Source organism: Chiloscyllium punctatum, chromosome 31 (assembly GCF_047496795.1).
Source record: "Chiloscyllium punctatum isolate Juve2018m chromosome 31, sChiPun1.3, whole genome shotgun sequence".
Lineage (NCBI taxonomy): Eukaryota > Metazoa > Chordata > Chondrichthyes > Orectolobiformes > Hemiscylliidae > Chiloscyllium > Chiloscyllium punctatum.
This window is the reverse complement of record NC_092769.1, coordinates 27,016,368-27,041,108: the sequence shown is the minus strand read 5'-3', so window position 1 is coordinate 27,041,108 and position 24,741 is coordinate 27,016,368. Positions and strand designations below refer to the sequence as shown.

Sequence of the window (24,741 nt, the reverse complement as noted above, 5' to 3'; positions counted from 1 at the left end):
GACCGTAGGGCGAGGTGGAATAAGCTGGGACGACTTTCCCCGCAGCATAACGGCTGCGACATGATCTTATGGAAGGGTTGTAAACTGAGTATTTATGTGTTTTACCCAAGTTGGGGTGAGTTGAAAAATCGAGAGCATCGGTTTAAGGTGAGTGGGCTGAAATTGACAAAGGACCTGAGGCACATTTCCCACACAGAAGGTTGTGCGTGTTTGGAATGAGCTACCAGAGGAAGTGGAGGAGGCGATTACACTGAGAAAATTGCAAAGGTAATCGGATGAGTTTCTGGATAGGATGGGTTTAGCGGGATAGGGGCCAAATGCTGGGGAACGGGACTTGTTTAACTTTGGCTATGTGGTGAGCATGGACGAGATACACCGAAGTATCTGATTCCACGCGGTGTACCCCAATACCGTCGTGTTGCTTACACCGCCTTTAAAGGATTACTTTTTAGCAGAGCTTGCCGTCGCAGTCTGTGGCACAATCGTTTCGTCTGTTCGACTGCTCACGGGAAAGGTAGTATTGTGAAACACTGCAGAAACGAACGACTTCCTTACTTTTGATCCGACTGACCATACTCCGTGAAATTTTCCCAGACCCTCAGTTGAGGATTTCTGCTGCTGGAAGTTACCTCAGAAACCCTGTTAACTCGTAATGTACTGAGCGAATCGCAAAACAGTAAGCATTTAACACGGAACACAAACAAAACTGGCATGCCTAATGCATTTTCAGACACAGAGATGCATGAATGCTAAATGTGAGACAGTCCGAGGGCATGAGTCATAAAGTAATCTCACAACTAACAACAGGGCAATTCCAAACTACTCTTTCAAACATACTGCAGCCTTAGTGCACCAACACCTCCCAGACAATGCTGAAAAGAGAGAAAGAAAGAACATAATAAGAAGGGGCCATAAAAAGTGAATTTCACCAATCACAGTCTCGATGAGATTCCCTTTCCGTTCCGATGCCTCCAGGACGGAAATAAAGGAAATGGGAGAAATTCAATAACATGTGACATCGAAATTCATTGGATCGATTTTCCCATTGGCCAGAAAACCAAATAACGACGAGTCGAGTCACCACATTACGAGTTAACAGGGTTTCTGAGGTAACTTCCAGCAGCAAAAATCCTCAACTGTGGGTCTGGGAAAATTTCACGGAGTATGGTCAGTCGGAGCAAAAGTAAGTAAGTCGTTCGTTTCTGCAGTGTTTCATCACAACAGCGATGAAATAACAGTCTCCATTCGGTTCCAGTAAACGCACAAATTGGCTGGAACAGCAGAGCTGTTTGCGATTTTCCGCATGGCACTGTCCCACACCACAGTTTATTCCTCGGGAAGCAAACCCATTTTACTTTTGTTTTCAACATCAATACAGTGGGGGCGGAAACAGCATTTTAACAAGCTGCAGCATTGGAGTTAAACAGCAGAAATGGCAGTGGCGGGATTCGAACCCGCGCCCCTTTCAAGACTGGAACCTGGATCCAGCGCCTTAGACCGCTCGGCCACACTACCAGCCGACCACACAGCCCCTTTTCTTGCATTTCCAATTGTGCCCCTGCATAACAACAGACGCAAAGTCACATGAAAAGCGTTCCATGATCCCTCTCCGACTCGCACAGCTGCTGGGATGTGCCCGGCTACAATGTCAATGTCGCAGCAGATAATGATAGCCCATCAATCCAGACAAAAATCAATGGTAAGCTGAGTCTATCTTCTCAGACTCTTTTCAGCTACATATGTATCTGTGAGTGCGTGACAATATATGTTCGCTTCTGATTTGGTCAAATAACCATGAGCTGCTTGACATTACTGCAATTTCGATTCTTGCTCTGCTAAATGATTTCACCCATTGCTCGAAACAGGACGACTTTCACGTTTACACGGAACACGAAACACGCCGGACTACAGGGAAAATGCACAAAGCTGAGCAGGCCGTGTTCCAAATCATACCGTGCAGCATTTATTCAGTCACTGTGTCTGTTTTGCAGAATAAGGGTCCCAAAGAAAGTTCTCTACCCTAAAACCGGAGGTCGCATTACATTCCGAGAGCGACAGATCACATTGTGAGGATGCTCTGACCTCGGAGCCTGTTCGAGATGACACTTTCCGTGCCTTTTACCTTAAACGGGCAATTTGCTGCAGAGATGTTCACTCCTGGACATGAGCCACATGGATACCAACTGAGTCGGAAACCTGTGCGGGAATCGACGAGAAGCGACTCAATACATTTTGCTAACTTCCATGGTGCTTCTTAGAAATGGAGTTTCTGTTCACCTCAATCTAAAAGGCAGTTTCTGAACATAGTGACAGAACTCAAAAGGTAATTACCTCACCCCACCGCCACTCCGGAAGAGGTGCTAACTGCCCTTGATTGCTTTTTGTTCTCGATGTGAAGAGCTCTCACGCCTGAGTCACCTTCACGTCTCTGTTTGCTGAGTGAATCACAAAGAAGGAGTTTCACCAGAGCTTCAATTGCCACACTTCTCCACTCGCCCTCCCCGTGAACATTTTCCTGCTCGTCAGTGATTTAAAGAAAATTAAATGGATGCGATGTCATTCTGTAGCCTCTCTGTCGATTCCTCCGTTTCAGTTCCAACATGGCTTAGATCTCGGGGCGCACCTTAATACTAGCGACGCTATGACAGCACAGGTCCGAAGGTTCCTCTCAGAGTGTATGTTTGTTTCATTGCTGTTGCTGATTGAATGAGCCACTAACGTGCGAACTGCTCCAAAACATGATTCAGGACCTCCGGTGCCAACTCTCGCGCGTTGAATAACGACAGACAGCTTCCAAATGAAGCCTTTCAGAGACGACTTTGGGGTACGTTTGACAGACAGACAAGTTCAGGAATTCGTGGTGCGCTGTGACACCAGCGCATCAGCTTCTTCCCTGCCTTTGAACCGGGCCGCCTGCGCAAGGAATGCAAATGCGGTACTGCTTTTCGTGGAAGGATCAGAACGCGGCAACTACACTCTCAAACAGAATGGCATATGATCAGAACCAGGTTGGAGAAAAACTTTATAATGCTTTGCACAGTAATTAAACGGAGTTGCCTTGCATTTCACGACGAGAGCAGATTCGTTCAAGCAAATTCGAAGGCAGGTTTGCAGATGGGAAAGCAAGCAAGGAAGCTCCGTTCTTGTGCATGTGAAAGGCTGCACTTGAAAAAGAAAGCAGTTTCTGCCCAGTTTCGAACTGGGGACCTTTCGCGTGTTAGGCGAACGTGATGACCACAAAACTACAGAAACCAGCCGGCGCCGCCGTTATGCAGCTCAGTGGCATCCAGCACTGAAAGTTGAAGCAATTCTACGTTTCACCTTTCTGTTTCCAATAGCTTGTTATTGTCCAGCGTAATTAACATCTTGAAAACGTAAAAAAAACGTGAAATTGATGACAAAATATAGACAAGGATGTCGTCAATGTTTGGACCGTAGGGCGAGGTGGAATAAGCTGGGACGACTTTCCCCGCAGCATAACGGCTGCGACATGATCTTATGGAAGGGTTGTAAACTCAGTATTTATGTGTTTTATCCACATTGGGGTGAGTTGAAAAATCGAGAGCATCGGTTTAAGGTGAGTGGGCTGAAATTGACAAAGGACCTGAGGCACATTTCCCACACAGAAGGTTGTGCGTGTTTGGAATGAGCTACCAGAGGAAGTGGAGGAGGCGATTACACTCAGAAAATTGCAAAGGTAATCGGATGAGTTTCTGGATAGGATGGGTTTAGCGGGATAGGGGCCAAATGCTGGGGAACGGGACTTGTTTAACTTTGGCTATGTGGTGAGCATGGACGAGATACACCGAAGTATCTGATTCCACGCGGTGTACCCCAATACCGTCGTGTTGCTTACACCGGCTTTAAAGGATTACTTTTTAGCAGAGCTTGCCGTCGCAGTCTGTGGCACAATCGTTTCGTCTGTTCGACTGCTCACGGGAAAGGTAGTATTGTGAAACACTGCAGAAACGAACGACTTCCTTACTTTTGATCCGACTGACCATACTCCGTGAAATCTTCCCAGACCCTCAGTTGAGGATTTCTGCTGCTGGAAGTTACCTCAGAAACCCTGTTAACTCGTAATGTACTGAGCGAATCGCAAAACAGTAAGCATTTAACACGGAACACAAACAAAACTGGCATGCCTAATGCATTTTCAGACACAGAGATGCATGAATGCTAAATGTGAGACAGTCCGAGGGCATGAGTCATAAAGTAATCTCACAACTAACAACAGGGCAATTCCAAACTACTCTTTCAAACATACTGCAGCCTTAGTGCACCAACACCTCCCAGACAATGCTGAAAAGAGAGAAAGAAAGAACATAATAAGAAGGGGCCATAAAAAGTGAATTTCACCAATCACAGTCTCGATGAGATTCCCTTTCCGTTCCGATGCCTCCAGGACGGAAATAAAGGAAATGGGAGAAATTCAATAACATGTGACATCGAAATTCATTGGATCGATTTTCCCATTGGCCAGAAAACCAAATAACGACGAGTCGAGTCACCACATTACGAGTGAACAGGGTTTCTGAGGTAACTTCCAGCAGCAAAAATCCTCAACTGTGGGTCTGGGAAAATTTCACGGAGTATGGTCAGTCGGAGCAAAAGTAAGTAAGTCGTTCGTTTCTGCAGTGTTTCATCACAACAGCGATGAAATAACAGTCGCCATTCGGTTCCAGTAAACGCACAAATTGGCTGGAACAGCAGAGCTGTTTGCGATTTTCCGCGTGGCACTGTCCCACACCACAGTTAATTCCCCGGGAAGCAAACCCATTTTACTTTTGTTTTCAACATCAATACAGTGGGGGCGGAAACAGCATTTTAACAAGCTGCAGCATTGGAGTTAAACAGCAGAAATGGCAGTGGCGGGATTCGAACCCGCGCTCCTTTCAAGACTGGAACCTGGATCCAGCGCCTTAGACCGCTCGGCCACACTACCAGCCGACCGCACAGCCCCTTTTCTTGCATTACCAATTGTGCCCCTGCATAACAACAGACGCAAAGTCACATGAAAAGCGTTCCATGATCCCTCTCCGACTCGCACAGCTGCTGGGATGTGCCCGGCTACAATGTCAATGTCGCAGCAGATAATGATAGCCCATCAATCCAGACAAAAATCAATGGTAAGCTGAGTCTATCTTCTCGGACTCTTTTCAGCTACATATGTATCTGTGAGTGCGTGACAATATATGTTCGCTTCTGATTTGGTCAAATAACCATGAGCTGCTTGACATTACTGCAATTTCGATTCTTGCTTTGCTAAATGATTTCACCCATTGCTCGAAACAGGACGACTTTCACGTTTACACGGAACACGAAACACGCCGGACTACAGGGAAAATGCACAAAGCTGAGCAGGCCGTGTTCCAAATCATACCGTGCAGCATTTATTCAGTCACTGTGTCTGTTTTGCAGAATAAGGGTCCCAAAGAAAGTTCTCTACCCTAAAACCGGAAGTCGCATTTCATTCCGAGAGCGACAGATCACATTGTGAGGATGCTCTGACCTCGGAGCCTGTTCGAGATGACACTTTCCGTGCCTTTTACCTTAAACGGGCAATTTGCTGCAGAGATGTTCACTCCTGGACATGAGCCACATGGATACCAACTGAGTCGGAAACCTGTGCGGGAATCGACGAGAAGCGACTCAATACATTTTGCTAACTTCCATGGTGCTTATTAGAAATGGAGTTTCTGTTCACCTCAATCTAAAAGGCAGTTTCTGAACATAGTGACAGAACTCAAAAGGTAATTACCTCACCCCACCGCCACTCCGGAAGAGGTGCTAACTGCCCTTGATTGCTTTTTGTTCTCGATGTGAAGAGCTCTCACGCCTGAGTCACCTTCACGTCTCTGTTTGCTGAGTGAATCACAAAGAAGGAGTTTCACCAGAGCTTCAATTGCCACACTTCTCCACTCGCCCTCCCCGTGAACATTTTCCTGCACGTCAGTGATTTAAAGAAAATTAAATGGATGCGATGTCATTCTGTAGCCTCTCTGTCGATTCCTCCGTTTCAGTTCCAACATGGCTTAGATCTCGGGGCGCACCTTAATACTAGCGACGCTATGACAGCACAGGTCCGGAGGTTCCTCTCAGAGTGTATGTTTGTTTCATTGCTGTTGCTGATTGAATGAGCCACTAACGTGCGAACTGCTCCAAAACATGATTCAGGACCTCCGGTGCCAACTCTCGCGCGTTGAATAACGACAGACAGCTTCCAAATGAAGCCTTTCAGAGACGACTTTGGGGTACGTTTGACAGACAGACAAGTTCAGGAATTCGTGGTGCGCTGTGACACCAGCGCATCAGCTTCTTCCCTGCCTTTGAACCGGGCCGCCTGCGCAAGGAATGCAAATGCGGTACTGCTTTTCGTGGAAGGATCAGAACGCGGCAACTACACTCTCAAACAGAATGGCATATGATCAGAACCAGGTTGGAGAAAAACTTTATAATGCTTTGCACAGGAATTAAACGGAGTTGCCTTGCATTTCACTACGAGAGCAGATTCGTTCAAGCAAATTCGAAGGCAGGTTTGCAGATGGGAAAGCAAGCAAGGAAGCTCCGTTCTTGTGCATGTGAAAGGCTGTACTTGAAAAAGAAAGCAGTTTCTGCCCAGTTTCGAACTGGGGACCTTTCGCGTGTTAGGCGAACGTGATGACCACTACAGTACAGAAACCAGCCGGCGCCGCCGTTATGCAGCTCAGTGGCATCCAGCACTGAAAGTTGAAGCAATTCTACGTTTCACCTTTCTGTTTCCAATAGCTTGTTATTGTCCAGCGTAATTAACATCTTGAAAACGTAAAAAAAAACAACGTGAAATTGATGACAAAATATAGACAAGGATGTCGTCAATGTTTGGACCGTAGGGCGAGGTGGAATAAGCTGGGACGACTTTCCCCGCAGCATAACGGCTGCGACATGATCTTATGGAAGGGTTGTAAACTGAGTATTTATGTGTTTTACCCAAGTTGGGGTGAGTTGAAAAATCGAGAGCATCGGTTTAAGGTGAGTGGGCTGAAATTGACAAAGGACCTGAGGCACATTTCCCACACAGAAGGTTGTGCGTGTTTGGAATGAGCTACCAGAGGAAGTGGAGGAGGCGATTACACTGAGAAAATTGCAAAGGTAATCGGATGAGTTTCTGGATAGGATGGGTTTAGCGGGATAGGGGCCAAATGCTGGGGAACGGGACTTGTTTAACTTTGGCTATGTGGTGAGCATGGACGAGATACACCGAAGTATCTGATTCCACGCGGTGTACCCCAATACCGTCGTGTTGCTTACACCGCCTTTAAAGGATTACTTTTTAGCAGAGCTTGCCGTCGCAGTCTGTGGCACAATCGTTTCGTCTGTTCGACTGCTCACGGGAAAGGTAGTATTGTGAAACACTGCAGAAACGAACGACTTCCTTACTTTTGATCCGACTGACCATACTCCGTGAAATTTTCCCAGACCCTCAGTTGAGGATTTCTGCTGCTGGAAGTTACCTCAGAAACCCTGTTAACTCGTAATGTACTGAGCGAATCGCAAAACAGTAAGCATTTAACACGGAACACAAACAAAACTGGCATGCCTAATGCATTTTCAGACACAGAGATGCATGAATGCTAAATGTGAGACAGTCCGAGGGCATGAGTCATAAAGTAATCTCACAACTAACAACAGGGCAATTCCAAACTACTCTTTCAAACATACTGCAGCCTTAGTGCACCAACACCTCCCAGACAATGCTGAAAAGAGAGAAAGAAAGAACATAATAAGAAGGGGCCATAAAAAGTGAATTTCACCAATCACAGTCTCGATGAGATTCCCTTTCCGTTCCGATGCCTCCAGGACGGAAATAAAGGAAATGGGAGAAATTCAATAACATGTGACATCGAAATTCATTGGATCGATTTTCCCATTGGCCAGAAAACCAAATAACGACGAGTCGAGTCACCACATTACGAGTGAACAGGGTTTCTGAGGTAACTTCCAGCAGCAAAAATCCTCAACTGTGGGTCTGGGAAAATTTCACGGAGTATGGTCAGTCGGAGCAAAAGTAAGTAAGTCGTTCGTTTCTGCAGTGTTTCATCACAACAGCGATGAAATAACAGTCTCCATTCGGTTCCAGTAAACGCACAAATTGGCTGGAACAGCAGAGCTGTTTGCGATTTTCCGCATGGCACTGTCCCACACCACAGTTTATTCCTCGGGAAGCAAACCCATTTTACTTTTGTTTTCAACATCAATACAGTGGGGGCGGAAACAGCATTTTAACAAGCTGCAGCATTGGAGTTAAACAGCAGAAATGGCAGTGGCGGGATTCGAACCCGCGCCCCTTTCAAGACTGGAACCTGGATCCAGCGCCTTAGACCGCTCGGCCACACTACCAGCCGACCGCACAGCCCCTTTTCTTGCATTTCCAATTGTGCCCCTGCATAACAACAGACGCAAAGTCACATGAAAAGCGTTCCATGATCCCTCTCCGACTCGCACAGCTGCTGGGATGTGCCCCGCTACAATGTCAATTTCGCAGCAGATAATGATAGCCCATCAATCCAGACAAAAATCAATGGTAAGCTGAGTCTATCTTCTCAGACTCTTTTCAGCTACATATGTATCTGTGAGTGCGTGACAATATATGTTCGCTTCTGATTTGGTCAAATAACCATGAGCTGCTTGACATTACTGCAATTTCGATTCTTGCTCTGCTAAATGATTTCACCCATTGCTCGAAACAGGACGACTTTCACGTTTACACGGAACACGAAACACGCCGGACTACAGGGAAAATGCACAAAGCTGAGCAGGCCGTGTTCCAAATCATACCGTGCAGCATTTATTCAGTCACTGTGTCTGTTTTGCAGAATAAGGGTCCCAAAGAAAGTTCTCTACCCTAAAACGGGAGGTCGCATTACATTCCGAGAGCGACAGATCACATTGTGAGGATGCTCTGCCCTCGGAGCCTGTTCGAGATGACACTTTCCGTGCCTTTTACCTTAACCGTGCAATTTGCTGCAGAGATGTTCACTCCTGGACATGAGCCACATGGATACCAACTGAGTCGGAAACCTGTGCGGGAATCGACGAGAAGCGACTCAATACATTTTGCTAACTTCCATGGTGCTTCTTAGAAATGGAGTTTCTGTTCACCTCAATCTAAAAGGCAGTTTCTGAACATAGTAACAGAACTCAAAAGGTAATTACCTCACCCCACCGCCACTCCGGAAGAGGTGCTAACTGCCCTTGATTGCTTTTTGTTCTCGATGTGAAGAGCTCTCACGCCTGAGTCACCTTCACGTCTCTGTTTGCTGAGTGAATCACAAAGAAGGAGTTTCACCAGAGCTTCAATTGCCACACTTCTCCACTCGCCCTCCCCGTGAACATTTTCCTGCTCGTCAGTGATTTAAAGAAAATTAAATGGATGCGATGTCATTCTGTAGCCTCTCTGTCGATTCCTCCGTTTCAGTTCCAACATGGCTTAGATCTCGGGGCGCACCTTAATACTAGCGACGCTATGACAGCACAGGTCCGGAGGTTCCTCTCAGAGTGTATGTTTGTTTCATTGCTGTTGCTGATTGAATGAGCCACTAACGTGCGAACTGCTCCAAAACATGATTCAGGACCTCCGGTGCCAACTCTCGCGCGTTGAATAACGACAGACAGCTTCCAAATGAAGCCTTTCAGAGACGACTTTGGGGTACGTTTGACAGACAGACAAGTTCAGGAATTCGTGGTGCGCTGTGACACCAGCGCATCAGCTTCTTCCCTGCCTTTGAACCGGGCCGCCTGCGCAAGGAATGCAAATGCGGTACTGCTTTTCGTGGAAGGATCAGAACGCGGCAACTACACTCTCAAACAGAATGGCATATGATCAGAACCAGGTTGGAGAAAAACTTTCTAATGCTTTGCACAGGAATTAAACGGAGTTGCCTTGCATTTCACTACGAGAGCATTTCGTTCAAGCAAATTCGAAGGCAGGTTTGCAGATGGGAAAGCAAGCAAGGAAGCTCCGTTCTTGTGCATGTGAAAGGCTGCACTTGAAAAAGAAAGCAGTTTCTGCCCAGTTTCGAACTGGGGACCTTTCGCGTGTTAGGCGAACGTGATGACCACTACACTACAGAAACCAGCCGGCGCCGCCGTTATGCAGCTCAGTGGCATCCAGCACTGAAAGTTGAAGCAATTCTACGTTTCACCTTTCTGTTTCCAATAGCTTGTTATTGTCCAGCGTAATTAACATCTTGAAAACGTAAAAAAAAACAACGTGAAATTGATGACAAAATATAGACAAGGATGTCGTCAATGTTTGGACCGTAGGGCGAGGTGGAATAAGCTGGGACGACTTTCCCCGCAGCATAACGGCTGCGACATGATCTTATGGAAGGGTTGTAAACTGAGTATTTATGTGTTTTACCCAAGTTGGGGTGAGTTGAAAAATCGAGAGCATCGGTTTAAGGTGAGTGGGCTGAAATTGACAAAGGACCTGAGGCACATTTCCCACACAGAAGGTTGTGCGTGTTTGGAATGAGCTACCAGAGGAAGTGGAGGAGGCGATTACACTGAGAAAATTGCAAAGGTAATCGGATGAGTTTCTGGATAGGATGGGTTTAGCGGGATAGGGGCCAAATGCTGGGGAACGGGACTTGTTTAACTTTGGCTATGTGGTGAGCATGGACGAGATACACCGAAGTATCTGATTCCACGCGGTGTACCCCAATACCGTCGTGTTGCTTACACCGCCTTTAAAGGATTACTTTTTAGCAGAGCTTGCCGTCGCAGTCTGTGGCACAATCGTTTCGTCTGTTCGACTGCTCACGGGAAAGGTAGTATTGTGAAACACTGCAGAAACGAACGACTTCCTTACTTTTGATCCGACTGACCATACTCCGTGAAATTTTCCCAGACCCTCAGTTGAGGATTTCTGCTGCTGGAAGTTACCTCAGAAACCCTGTTAACTCGTAATGTACTGAGCGAATCGCAAAACAGTAAGCATTTAACACGGAACACAAACAAAACTGGCATGCCTAATGCATTTTCAGACACAGAGATGCATGAATGCTAAATGTGAGACAGTCCGAGGGCATGAGTCATAAAGTAATCTCACAACTAACAACAGGGCAATTCCAAACTACTCTTTCAAACATACTGCAGCCTTAGTGCACCAACACCTCCCAGACAATGCTGAAAAGAGAGAAAGAAAGAACATAATAAGAAGGGGCCATAAAAAGTGAATTTCACCAATCACAGTCTCGATGAGATTCCCTTTCCGTTCCGATGCCTCCAGGACGGAAATAAAGGAAATGGGAGAAATTCAATAACATGTGACATCGAAATTCATTGGATCGATTTTCCCATTGGCCAGAAAACCAAATAACGACGAGTCGAGTCACCACATTACGAGTGAACAGGGTTTCTGAGGTAACTTCCAGCAGCAAAAATCCTCAACTGTGGGTCTGGGAAAATTTCACGGAGTATGGTCAGTCGGAGCAAAAGTAAGTAAGTCGTTCGTTTCTGCAGTGTTTCATCACAACAGCGATGAAATAACAGTCGCCATTCGGTTCCAGTAAACGCACAAATTGGCTGGAACAGCAGAGCTGTTTGCGATTTTCCGCGTGGCACTGTCCCACACCACAGTTAATTCCCCGGGAAGCAAACCCATTTTACTTTTGTTTTCAACATCAATACAGTGGGGGCGGAAACAGCATTTTAACAAGCTGCAGCATTGGAGTTAAACAGCAGAAATGGCAGTGGCGGGATTCGAACCCGCGCCCCTTTCAAGACTGGAACCTGGATCCAGCGCCTTAGACCGCTCGGCCACACTACCAGCCGACCGCACAGCCCCTTTTCTTGCATTACCAATTGTGCCCCTGCATAACAACAGACGCAAAGTCACATGAAAAGGGTTCCATGATCCCTCTCCGACTCGCACATCTGCTGGTATATTCCCGGCTACAATGTCAATTTCGCAGCAGATAATGATAGCCCATCAATCCAGACAAAAATCAATGGTAAGCTGAGTCTATCTTCTCAGACTCTTTTCAGCTACATATGTATCTGTGAGTGCGTGACAATATATGTTCGCTTATGATTTGGTCAAATAACCATGAGCTGCTTGACACTACTGCAATTTCGATTCTTGCTCTGCTAAATGATTACACCCATTGCTCGAAAAAGGACGACTTTCACGTTTACACGGAACACGAAACACGCCGGACTACAGGGAAAATGCACAAAGCTGAGCAGGCCGTGTTCCAAATCATACCGTGCAGCATTTATTCAGTCACTGTGTCTGTTTTGCAGAATAAGGGTCCCAAAGAAAGTTCTCTACCCTAAAACCGGAAGTCGCATTACATTCCGAGAGCGACAGATCACATTGTGAGGATGCTCTGACCTCGGGGCCTGTTCGAGATGACACTTTCCGTGCCTTTTACCTTAACCGTGCAATTTGCTGCAGAGATGTTCACTCCTGGACATGAGCCACATGGATACCAACTGAGTCGGAAACCTGTGCGGGAATCGACGAGAAGCGACTCAATACATTTTGCTAACTTCCATGGTGCTTCTTAGAAATGGAGTTTCTGTTCACCTCAATCTAAAAGGCAGTTTCTGAACATAGTAACAGAACTCAAAAGGTAATTACCTCAACCCCACCGCCACTCCGGAAGAGGTGCTAACTGCCCTTGATTGCTTTTTGTTCTCGATGTGAAGAGCTCTCACGCCTGAGTCACCTTCACGTCTCTGTTTGCTGAGTGAATCACAAAGAAGGAGTTTCACCAGAGCTTCAATTGCCACACTTCTCCACTCGCCCTCCCCGTGAACATTTTCCTGCTCGTCAGTGATTTAAAGAAAATTAAATGGATGCGATGTCATTCTGTAGCCTCTCTGTCGATTCCTCCGTTTCAGTTCCAACATGGCTTAGATCTCGGGGCGCACCTTAATACTAGCGACGCTATGACAGCACAGGTCCGGAGGTTCCTCTCAGAGTGTATGTTTGTTTCATTGCTGTTGCTGATTGAATGAGCCACTAACGTGCGAACTGCTCCAAAACATGATTCAGGACCTCCGGTGCCAACTCTCGCGCGTTGAATAACGACAGACAGCTTCCAAATGAAGCCTTTCAGAGACGACTTTGGGGTACGTTTGACAGACAGACAAGTTCAGGAATTCGTGGTGCGCTGTGACACCAGCGCATCAGCTTCTTCCCTGCCTTTGAACCGGGCCGCCTGCGCAAGGAATGCAAATGCGGTACTGCTTTTCGTGGAAGGATCAGAACGCGGCAACTACACTCTCAAACAGAATGGCATATGATCAGAACCAGGTTGGAGAAAAACTTTCTAATGCTTTGCACAGGAATTAAACGGAGTTGCCTTGCATTTCACTACGAGAGCAGATTCGTTCAAGCAAATTCGAAGGCAGGTTTGCAGATGGGAAAGCAAGCAAGGAAGCTCCGTTCTTGTGCATGTGAAAGGCTGCACTTGAAAAAGAAAGCAGTTTCTGCCCAGTTTCGAACTGGGGACCTTTCGCGTGTTAGGCGAACGTGATGACCACTACACTACAGAAACCAGCCGGCGCCGCCGTTATGCAGCTCAGTGGCATCCAGCACTGAAAGTTGAAGCAATTCTACGTTTCACCTTTCTGTTTCCAATAGCTTGTTATTGTCCAGCGTAATTAACATCTTGAAAACGTAAAAAAAAACAACGTGAAATTGACGACAAAATATAGACAAGGATGTCGTCAATGTTTGGACCGTAGGGCGAGGTGGAATAAGCTGGGACGACTTTCCCCGCAGCATAACGGCTGCGACATGATCTTATGGAAGGGTTGTAAACTGAGTATTTATGTGTTTTACCCAAGTTGGGGTGAGTTGAAAAATCGAGAGCATCGGTTTAAGGTGAGTGGGCTGAAATTGACAAAGGACCTGAGGCACATTTCCCACACAGAAGGTTGTGCGTGTTTGGAATGAGCTACCAGAGGAAGTGGAGGAGGCGATTACACTGAGAAAATTGCAAAGGTAATCGGATGAGTTTCTGGATAGGATGGGTTTAGCGGGATAGGGGCCAAATGCTGGGGAACGGGACTTGTTTAACTTTGGCTATGTGGTGAGCATGGACGAGATACACCGAAGTATCTGATTCCACGCGGTGTACCCCAATACCGTCGTGTTGCTTACACCGCCTTTAAAGGATTACTTTTTAGCAGAGCTTGCCGTCGCAGTCTGTGGCACAATCGTTTCGTCTGTTCGACTGCTCACGGGAAAGGTAGTATTGTGAAACACTGCAGAAACGAACGACTTCCTTACTTTTGATCCGACTGACCATACTCCGTGAAATTTTCCCAGACCCTCAGTTGAGGATTTCTGCTGCTGGAAGTTACCTCAGAAACCCTGTTAACTCGTAATGTACTGAGCGAATCGCAAAACAGTAAGCATTTAACACGGAACACAAACAAAACTGGCATGCCTAATGCATTTTCAGACACAGAGATGCATGAATGCTAAATGTGAGACAGTCCGAGGGCATGAGTCATAAAGTAATCTCACAACTAACAACAGGGCAATTCCAAACTACTCTTTCAAACATACTGCAGCCTTAGTGCACCAACACCTCCCAGACAATGCTGAAAAGAGAGAAAGAAAGAACATAATAAGAAGGGGCCATAAAAAGTGAATTTCACCAATCACAGTCTCGATGAGATTCCCTTTCCGTTCCGATGCCTCCAGGACGGAAATAAAGGAAATGGGAGAAATTCAATAACATGTGACATCGAAATTCATTGGATCGATTTTCCCATTGGCCAGAAAACCAAATAACGACGAGTCGAGTCACCACATTACGAGTTAACAGGGTTTCTGAGGTAACTTCCAGCAGCAAAAATCCTCAACTGTGGGTCTGGGAAAATTTCACGGAGTATGGTCAGTCGGAGCAAAAGTAAGTAAGTCGTTCGTTTCTGCAGTGTTTCATCACAACAGCGATGAAATAACAGTCTCCATTCGGTTCCAGTAAACGCACAAATTGGCTGGAACAGCAGAGCTGTTTGCGATTTTCCGCATGGCACTGTCCCACACCACAGTTTATTCCTCGGGAAGCAAACCCATTTTACTTTTGTTTTCAACATCAATACAGTGGGGGCGGAAACAGCATTTTAACAAGCTGCAGCATTGGAGTTAAACAGCAGAAATGGCAGTGGCGGGATTCGAACCCGCGCCCCTTTCAAGACTGGAACCTGGATCCAGCGCCTTAGACCGCTCGGCCACACTACCAGCCGACCGCACAGCCCCTTTTCTTGCATTTCCAATTGTGCCCCTGCATAACAACAGACGCAAAGTCACATGAAAAGCGTTCCATGATCCCTCTCCGACTCGCACAGCTGCTGGGATGTGCCCGGCTACAATGTCAATTTCGCAGCAGATAATGATAGCCCATCAATCCAGACAAAAATCAATGGTAAGCTGAGTCTATCTTCTCAGACTCTTTTCAGCTACATATGTATCTGTGAGTGCGTGACAATATATGTTCGCTTCTGATTTGGTCAAATAACCATGAGCTGCTTGACATTACTGCAATTTCGATTCTTGCTCTGCTAAATGATTACACCCATTGCTCGAAACAGGACGACTTACACGTTTACACGGAACACGAAACACGCCGGACTACAGGGAAAATGCACAAAGCTGAGCAGGCCGTGTTCCAAATCATACCGTGCAGCATTTATTCAGTCACTGTGTCTGTTTTGCAGAATAAGGGTCCCAAAGAAAGTTCTCTACCCTAAAACCGGAAGTCGCATTACATTCCGAGAGCGACAGATCACATTGTGAGGATGCTCTGACCTCGGAGCCTGTTCGAGATGACACTTTCCGTGCCTTTTACCTTAAACGGGCAATTTGCTGCAGAGATGTTCACTCCTGGACATGAGCCACATGGATACCAACTGAGTCGGAAACCTGTGCGGGAATCGACGAGAAGCGACTCAATACATTTTGCTAACTTCCATGGTGCTTCTTAGAAATGGAGTTTCTGTTCACCTCAATCTAAAAGGCAGTTTCTGAACATAGTAACAGAACTCAAAAGGTAATTACCTCACCCCACCGCCACTCCGGAAGAGGTGCTAACTGCCCTTGATTGCTTTTTGTTCTCGATGTGAAGAGCTCTCACGCCTGAGTCACCTTCACGTCTCTGTTTGCTGAGTGAATCACAAAGAAGGAGTTTCACCAGAGCTTCAATTGCCACACTTCTCCACTCGCCCTCCCCGTGAACATTTTCCTGCTCGTCAGTGATTTAAAGAAAATTAAATGGATGCGATGTCATTCTGTAGCCTCTCTGTCGATTCCTCCGTTTCAGTTCCAACATGGCTTAGATCTCGGGGCGCACCTTAATACTAGCGACGCTATGACAGCACAGGTCCGGAGGTTCCTCTCAGAGTGTATGTTTGTTTCATTGCTGTTGCTGATTGAATGAGCCACTAACGTGCGAACTGCTCCAAAACATGATTCAGGACCTCCGGTGCCAACTCTCGCGCGTTGAATAACGACAGACAGCTTCCAAATGAAGCCTTTCAGAGACGACTTTGGGGTACGTTTGACAGACAGACAAGTTCAGGAATTCGTGGTGCGCTGTGACACCAGCGCATCAGCTTCTTCCCTGCCTTTGAACCGGGCCGCCTGCGCAAGGAATGCAAATGCGGTACTGCTTTTCGTGGAAGGATCAGAACGCGGCAACTACACTCTCAAACAGAATGGCATATGATCAGAACCAGGTTGGAGAAAAACTTTCTAATGCTTTGCACAGGAATTAAACGGAGTTGCCTTGCATTTCACTACGAGAGCAGATTCGTTCAAGCAAATTCGAAGGCAGGTTTGCAGATGGGAAAGCAAGCAAGGAAGCTCCGTTCTTGTGCATGTGAAAGGCTGCACTTGAAAAAGAAAGCAGTTTCTGCCCAGTTTCGAACTGGGGACCTTTCGCGTGTTAGGCGAACGTGATGACCACTACACTACAGAAACCAGCCGGCGCCGCCGTTATGCAGCTCAGTGGCATCCAGCACTGAAAGTTGAAGCAATTCTACGTTTCACCTTTCTGTTTCCAATAGCTTGTTATTGTCCAGCGTAATTAACATCTTGAAAACGTAAAAAAAAACAACGTGAAATTGATGACAAAATATAGACAAGGATGTCGTCAATGTTTGGACCGTAGGGCGAGGTGGAATAAGCTGGGACGACTTTCCCCGCAGCATAACGGCTGCGACATGATCTTATGGAAGGGTTGTAAACTGAGTATTTATGTGTTTTACCCAAGTTGGGGTGAGTTGAAAAATCGAGAGCATCGGTTTAAGGTGAGTGGGCTGAAATTGACAAAGGACCTGAGGCACATTTCCCACACAGAAGGTTGTGCGTGTTTGGAATGAGCTACCAGAGGAAGTGGAGGAGGCGATTACACTGAGAAAATTGCAAAGGTAATCGGATGAGTTTCTGGATAGGATGGGTTTAGCGGGATAGGGGCCAAATGCTGGGGAACGGGACTTGTTTAACTTTGGCTATGTGGTGAGCATGGACGAGATACACCGAAGTATCTGATTCCACGCGGTGTACCCCAATACCGTCGTGTTGCTTACACCGCCTTTAAAGGATTACTTTTTAGCAGAGCTTGCCGTCGCAGTCTGTGGCACAATCGTTTCGTCTGTTCGACTGCTCACGGGAAAGGTAGTATTGTGAAACACTGCAGAAACGAACGACTTCCTTACTTTTGATCCGACTGACCATACTCCGTGAAATTTTCCCAGACCCTCAGTTGAGGATTTCTGCTGCTGGAAGTTACCTCAGAAACCCTGTTAACTCGTAATGTACTGAGCGAATCGCAAAACAGTAAGCATTTAACACGGAACACAAACAAAACTGGCATGCCTAATGCATTTTCAGACACAGAGATGCATGAATGCTAAATGTGAGACAGTCCGAGGGCATGAGTCATAAAGTAATCTCACAACTAACAACAGGGCAATTCCAAACTACTCTTTCAAACATACTGCAGCCTTAGTGCACCAACACCTCCCAGACAATGCTGAAAAGAGAGAAAGAAAGAACATAATAAGAAGGGGCCATAAAAAGTGAATTTCACCAATCACAGTCTCGATGAGATTCCCTTTCCGTTCCGATGCCTCCAGGACGGAAATAAAGGAAATGGGAGAAATTCAATAACATGTGACATCGAAATTCATTGGATCGATTTTCCCATTGGCCAGAAAACCAAATAACGACGAGTCGAGTCACCACATTACGAGTGAACAGGGTTTCTGAGGTAACTTCCAGCAGCAAAAATCCTCAACTGTGGGTCTGGGAAAATTTCACGGAGTATGGTCAGTCGGAGCAAAAGTAAGTAAGTCGTTCGTTTCTGCAGTGTTTCATCACAACAGCGATGAAATAACAGTCGCCATTCGGTTCCAGTAAACGCACAAATTGGCTGGAACAGCAGAGCTGTTTGCGATTTTCCGCGTGGCACTGTCCCACACCACAGTTAATTCCCCGGGAAGCAAACCCATTTTACTTTTGTTTTCAACATCAATAGAGTGGGGGCGGAAACAGCATTTTAACAAGCTGCAGCATTGGAGTTAAACAGCAGAAATGGCAGTGGCGGGATTCGAACCCGCGCCCCTTTCAAGACTGGAACCTGGATCCAGCGCCTTAGACCGCTCGGCCACACTACCAGCCGACCGCACAGCCCCTTTTCTTGCATTACCAATTGTGCCCCTGCATAACAACAGACGCAAAGTCACATGAAAAGGGTTCCATGATCCCTCTCCGACTCGCACATCTGCTGGTATATTCCCGGCTACAATGTCAATTTCGCAGCAGATAATGATAGCCCATCAATCCAGACAAAAATCAATGGTAAGCTGAGTCTATCTTCTCAGACTCTTTTCAGCTACATATGTATCTGTGAGTGCGTGACAATATATGTTCGCTTCTGATTTGGTCAAATAATCATGAGCTGCTTGACACTACTGCAATTTCGATTCTTGCTCTGCTAAATGATTTCACCCATTGCTCGAAACAGGACGACTTTCACGTTTACACGGAACACGAAACACGCCGGACTACAGGGAAAATGCACAAAGCTGAGCAGGCCGTGTTCCAAATCATACCGTGCAGCATTTATTCAGTCACTGTGTCTGTTTTGCAGAATAAGGGTCCCAAAGAAAGTTCTCTACCCTAAAACCGGAAGTCGCATTACATTCCGAGAGCGACAGATCACATTGTGAGGATGCTCTGACCTCGGAGCCTGTTCGAGATGACACTTTCCGTGCCTTTTACCTTAACCGTGCAATTCGCTGCAGAGATGTTCACTCCTGGACATGAGCCACATGGATACCAACTGAGTCGGAAACCTGTGCGGGAATCGACGAGAAGCGACTCAATACATTTTGCTAACTTCCATGGTGCTTCTTAGAAATGGAGTTTCTGTTCACCTCAATCTAAAAGGCAGTTTCTGAACATAGTAACAGAACTCAAAAGGTAATTACCTCAACCCCACCGCCACTCCGGAAGAGGTGCTAACTGCCCTTGATTGCTTTTTGTTCTCGATGTGAAGAGCTCTCACGCCTGAGTCACCTTCACGTCTCTGTTTGCTGAGTGAATCACAAAGAAGGAGTTTCACCAGAGCTTCAATTGCCACACTTCTCCACTCGCCCTCCCCGTGAACATTTTCCTGCTCGTCAGTGATTTAAAGAAAATTAAATGGATGCGATGTCATTCTGTAGCCTCTCTGTCGATTCCTCCGTTTCAGTTCCAACATGGCTTAGATCTCGGGGCGCACCTTAATACTAGCGACGCTATGACAGCACAGGTCCGGAGGTTCCTCTCAGAGTGTATGTTTGTTTCATTGCTGTTGCTGATTGAATGAGCCACTAACGTGCGAACTGCTCCAAAACATGATTCAGGACCTCCGGTGCCAACTCTCGCGCGTTGAATAACGACAGACAGCTTCCAAATGAAGCCTTTCAGAGACGACTTTGGGGTACGTTTGACAGACAGACAAGTTCAGGAATTCGTGGTGCGCTGTGACACCAGCGCATCAGCTTCTTCCCTGCCTTTGAACCGGGCCGCCTGCGCAAGGAATGCAAATGCGGTACTGCTTTTCGTGGAAGGATCAGAACGCGGCAACTACACTCTCAAACAGAATGGCATATGATCAGAACCAGGTTGGAGAAAAACTTTATAATGCTTTGCACAGGAATTAAACGGAGTTGCCTTGCATTTCACGACGAGAGCAGATTCGTTCAAGCAAATTCGAAGGCAGGTTTGCAGATGGGAAAGCAAGCAAGGAAGCTCCGTTCTTGTGCATGTGAAAGGCTGCACTTGAAAAAGAAAGCAGTTTCTGCCCAGTTTCGAACTGGGGACCTTTCGCGTGTTAGGCGAACGTGATGACCACAAAACTACAGAAACCAGCCGGCGCCGCCGTTATGCAGCTCAGTGGCATCCAGCACTGAAAGTTGAAGCAATTCTACGTTTCACCTTTCTGTTTCCAATAGCTTGTTATTGTCCAGCGTAATTAACATCTTGAAAACGTAAAAAAAAAACGTGAAATTGATGACAAAATATAGACAAGGATGTCGTCAATGTTTGGACCGTAGGGCGAGGTGGAATAAGCTGGGACGACTTTCCCCGCAGCATAACGGCTGCGACATGATCTTATGGAAGGGTTGTAAACTCAGTATTTATGTGTTTTATCCACATTGGGGTGAGTTGAAAAATCGAGAGCATCGGTTTAAGGTGAGTGGGCTGAAATTGACAAAGGACCTGAGGCACATTTCCCACACAGAAGGTTGTGCGTGTTTGGAATGAGCTCCCAGAGGAAGTGGAGGAGGCGATTACACTCAGAAAATTGCAAAGGTAATCGGATGAGTTTCTGGATAGGATGGGTTTAGCGGGATAGGGGCCAAATGCTGGGGAACGGGACTTGTTTAACTTTGGCTATGTGGTGAGCATGGACGAGATACACCGAAGTATCTGATTCCACGCGGTGTACCCCAATACCGTCGTGTTGCTTACACCGGCTTTAAAGGATTACTTTTTAGCAGAGCTTGCCGTCGCAGTCTGTGGCACAATCGTTTCGTCTGTTCGACTGCTCACGGGAAAGGTAGTATTGTGAAACACTGCAGAAACGAACGACTTCCTTACTTTTGATCCGACTGACCATACTCCGTGAAATTTTCCCAGACCCTCAGTTGAGGATTTCTGCTGCTGGAAGTTACCTCAGAAACCCTGTTAACTCGTAATGTACTGAGCGAATCGCAAAACAGTAAGCATTTAACACGGAACACAAACAAAACTGGCATGCCTAATGCATTTTCAGACACAGAGATGCATGAATGCTAAATGTGAGACAGTCCGAGGGCATGAGTCATAAAGTAATCTCACAACTAACAACAGGGCAATTCCAAACTACTCTTTCAAACATGCTGCAGCCTTAGTGCACCAACACCTCCCAGACAATGCTGAAAAGAGAGAAAGAAAGAACATAATGAGAAGAGGCCATAAAAAGTGAATTTCACCAATCACAGTCTCGATGAGATTCCCTTTCCGTTCCGATGCCTCCAGGACGGAAATAAAGGAAATGGGAGAAATTCAATAACATGTGACATCGAAATTCATTGGATCGATTTTCCCATTGGCCAGAAAACCAAATAACGACGAGTCGAGTCACCACATTACGAGTGAACAGGGTTTCTGAGGTAACTTCCAGCAGCAAAAATCCTCAACTGTGGGTCTGGGAAAATTTCACGGAGTATGGTCAGTCGGAGCAAAAGTAAGTAAGTCGTTCGTTTCTGCAGTGTTTCATCACAACAGCGATGAAATAACAGTCGCCATTCGGTTCCAGTAAACGCACAAATTGGCTGGAACAGCAGAGCTGTTTGCGATTTTCCGCGTGGCACTGTCCCACACCACAGTTAATTCCCCGGGAAGCAAACCCATTTTACTTTTGTTTTCAACATCAATAGAGTGGGGGCGGAAACAGCATTTTAACAAGCTGCAGCATTGGAGTTAAACAGCAGAAATGGCAGTGGCGGGATTCGAACCCGCGCCCCTTTCAAGACTGGAACCTGGATCCAGCGCCTTAGACCGCTCGGCCACACTACCAGCCGACCGCACAGCCCCTTTTCTTGCATTACCAATTGTGCCCCTGCATAACAACAGACGCAAAGTCACATGAAAAGGGTTCCATGATCCCTCTCCGACTCGCACATCTGCTGGTATATTCCCGGCTACAATGTCAATTTCGCAGCAGATAATGATAGCCCATCAATCCAGACAAAAATCAATGGTAAGCTGAGTCTATCTTCTCAGACTCTTTTCAGCTACATATGTATCTGTGAGTGCGTGACAATATATGTTCGCTTCTGATTTGGTCAAATAATCATGAGCTGCTTGACACTACTGCAATTTCGATTCTTGCTCTGCTAAATGATTTCACCCATTGCTCGAAACAGGACGACTTTCACGTTTACACGGAACACGAAACACGCCGGACTACAGGGAAAATGCACAAAGCTGAGCAGGCCGTGTTCCAAATCATACCGTGCAGCATTTATTCAGTCACTGTGTCTGTTTTGCAGAATAAGGGTCCCAAAGAAAGTTCTCTACCCTAAAACCGGAAGTCGCATTACATTCCGAGAGCGACAGATCACATTGTGAGGATGCTCTGCCCTCGGAGCCTGTTCGAGATGACACTTTCCGTGCCTTTTACCTTAACCGTGCAATTCGCTGCAGAGATGTTCACTCCTGGACATGAGCCACATGGATACCAACTGAGTCGGAAACCTGTGCGGGAATCGACGAGAAGCGACTCAATACATTTTGCTAACTTCCATGGTGCTTCTTAGAAATGGAGTTTCTGTTCACCTCAATCTAAAAGGCAGTTTCTGAACATAGTAACAGAACTCAAAAGGTAATTACCTCAACCCCACCGCCACTCCGGAAGAGGTGCTAACTGCCCTTGATTGCTTTTTGTTCTCGATGTGAAGAGCTCTCACGCCTGAGTCACCTTCACGTCTCTGTTTGCTGAGTGAATCACAAAGAAGGAGTTTCACCAGAGCTTCAATTGCCACACTTCTCCACTCGCCCTCCCCGTGAACATTTTCCTGCTCGTCAGTGATTTAAAGAAAATTAAATGGATGCGATGTCATTCTGTAGCCTCTCTGTCGATTCCTCCGTTTCAGTTCCAACATGGCTTAGATCTCGGGGCGCACCTTAATACTAGCGACGCTATGACAGCACAGGTCCGGAGGTTCCTCTCAGAGTGTATGTTTGTTTCATTGCTGTTGCTGATTGAATGAGCCACTAACGTGCGAACTGCTCCAAAACATGATTCAGGACCTCCGGTGCCAACTCTCGCGCGTTGAATAACGACAGACAGCTTCCAAATGAAGCCTTTCAGAGACGACTTTGGGGTACGTTTGACAGACAGACAAGTTCAGGAATTCGTGGTGCGCTGTGACACCAGCGCATCAGCTTCTTCCCTGCCTTTGAACCGGGCCGCCTGCGCAAGGAATGCAAATGCGGTACTGCTTTTCGTGGAAGGATCAGAACGCGGCAACTACACTCTCAAACAGAATGGCATATGATCAGAACCAGGTTGGAGAAAAACTTTCTAATGCTTTGCACAGTAATTAAACGGAGTTGCCTTGCATTTCACGACGAGAGCAGATTCGTTCAAGCAAATTCGAAGGCAGGTTTGCAGATGGGAAAGCAAGCAAGGAAGCTCCGTTCTTGTGCATGTGAAAGGCTGCACTTGAAAAAGAAAGCAGTTTCTGCCCAATTTCGAACTGGGGACCTTTCGCGTGTTAGGCGAACGTGATGACCACAAAACTACAGAAACCAGCCGGCGCCGCCGTTATGCAGCTCAGTGGCATCCAGCACTGAAAGTTGAAGCAATTCTACGTTTCACCTTTCTGTTTCCAATAGCTTGTTATTGTCCAGCGTAATTAACATCTTGAAAACGTAAAAAAAAAACGTGAAATTGATGACAAAATATAGACAAGGATGTCGTCAATGTTTGGACCGTAGGGCGAGGTGGAATAAGCTGGGACGACTTTCCCCGCAGCATAACGGCTGCGACATGATCTTATGGAAGGGTTGTAAACTCAGTATTTATGTGTTTTATCCACATTGGGGTGAGTTGAAAAATCGAGAGCATCGGTTTAAGGTGAGTGGGCTGAAATTGACAAAGGACCTGAGGCACATTTCCCACACAGAAGGTTGTGCGTGTTTGGAATGAGCTCCCAGAGGAAGTGGAGGAGGCGATTACACTCAGAAAATTGCAAAGGTAATCGGATGAGTTTCTGGATAGGATGGGTTTAGCGGGATAGGGGCCAAATGCTGGGGAACGGGACTTGTTTAACTTTGGCTATGTGGTGAGCATGGACGAGATACACCGAAGTATCTGATTCCACGCGGTGTACCCCAATACCGTCGTGTTGCTTACACCGGCTTTAAAGGATTACTTTTTAGCAGAGCTTGCCGTCGCAGTCTGTGGCACAATCGTTTCGTCTGTTCGACTGCTCACGGGAAAGGTAGTATTGTGAAACACTGCAGAAACGAACGACTTCCTTACTTTTGATCCGACTGACCATACTCCGTGAAATTTTCCCAGACCCTCAGTTGAGGATTTCTGCTGCTGGAAGTTACCTCAGAAACCCTGTTAACTCGTAATGTACTGAGCGAATCGCAAAACAGTAAGCATTTAACACGGAACACAAACAAAACTG

The 24,741-nt window shown here is 46.5% G+C and overlaps 10 non-coding genes across 10 annotated transcripts; all 10 read right to left on the bottom strand.

Annotated features, from left to right (window-relative positions):
- Window positions 1-1,433: 1,433 nt before the first annotated feature.
- trnal-cag (transfer RNA leucine (anticodon CAG)) lies at window positions 1,434-1,515 on the bottom strand. Its single transcript has one exon. It is a non-coding gene; the product is annotated as a tRNA-Leu (tRNA).
- Window positions 1,516-4,863: 3,348 nt separating this feature from the next.
- trnal-cag (transfer RNA leucine (anticodon CAG)) lies at window positions 4,864-4,945 on the bottom strand. The gene has a single exon. It is a non-coding gene; the product is annotated as a tRNA-Leu (tRNA).
- A 3,352-nt stretch (window positions 4,946-8,297) lies between these two features.
- On the bottom strand, window positions 8,298-8,379 carry trnal-cag (transfer RNA leucine (anticodon CAG)). Its single transcript has one exon. It is a non-coding gene; the product is annotated as a tRNA-Leu (tRNA).
- Window positions 8,380-10,042: 1,663 nt separating this feature from the next.
- trnav-aac (transfer RNA valine (anticodon AAC)) lies at window positions 10,043-10,115 on the bottom strand. Its single transcript has one exon. It is a non-coding gene; the product is annotated as a tRNA-Val (tRNA).
- A 1,615-nt stretch (window positions 10,116-11,730) lies between these two features.
- Window positions 11,731-11,812, bottom strand: trnal-cag (transfer RNA leucine (anticodon CAG)). The gene has a single exon. It is a non-coding gene; the product is annotated as a tRNA-Leu (tRNA).
- Window positions 11,813-13,477: 1,665 nt separating this feature from the next.
- Window positions 13,478-13,550, bottom strand: trnav-aac (transfer RNA valine (anticodon AAC)). The gene has a single exon. It is a non-coding gene; the product is annotated as a tRNA-Val (tRNA).
- Window positions 13,551-15,165: 1,615 nt separating this feature from the next.
- On the bottom strand, window positions 15,166-15,247 carry trnal-cag (transfer RNA leucine (anticodon CAG)). Its single transcript has one exon. It is a non-coding gene; the product is annotated as a tRNA-Leu (tRNA).
- Window positions 15,248-16,911: 1,664 nt separating this feature from the next.
- Window positions 16,912-16,984, bottom strand: trnav-aac (transfer RNA valine (anticodon AAC)). Its single transcript has one exon. It is a non-coding gene; the product is annotated as a tRNA-Val (tRNA).
- A 1,615-nt stretch (window positions 16,985-18,599) lies between these two features.
- trnal-cag (transfer RNA leucine (anticodon CAG)) lies at window positions 18,600-18,681 on the bottom strand. Its single transcript has one exon. It is a non-coding gene; the product is annotated as a tRNA-Leu (tRNA).
- A 3,351-nt stretch (window positions 18,682-22,032) lies between these two features.
- On the bottom strand, window positions 22,033-22,114 carry trnal-cag (transfer RNA leucine (anticodon CAG)). Its single transcript has one exon. It is a non-coding gene; the product is annotated as a tRNA-Leu (tRNA).
- Window positions 22,115-24,741: the final 2,627 nt, after the last annotated feature.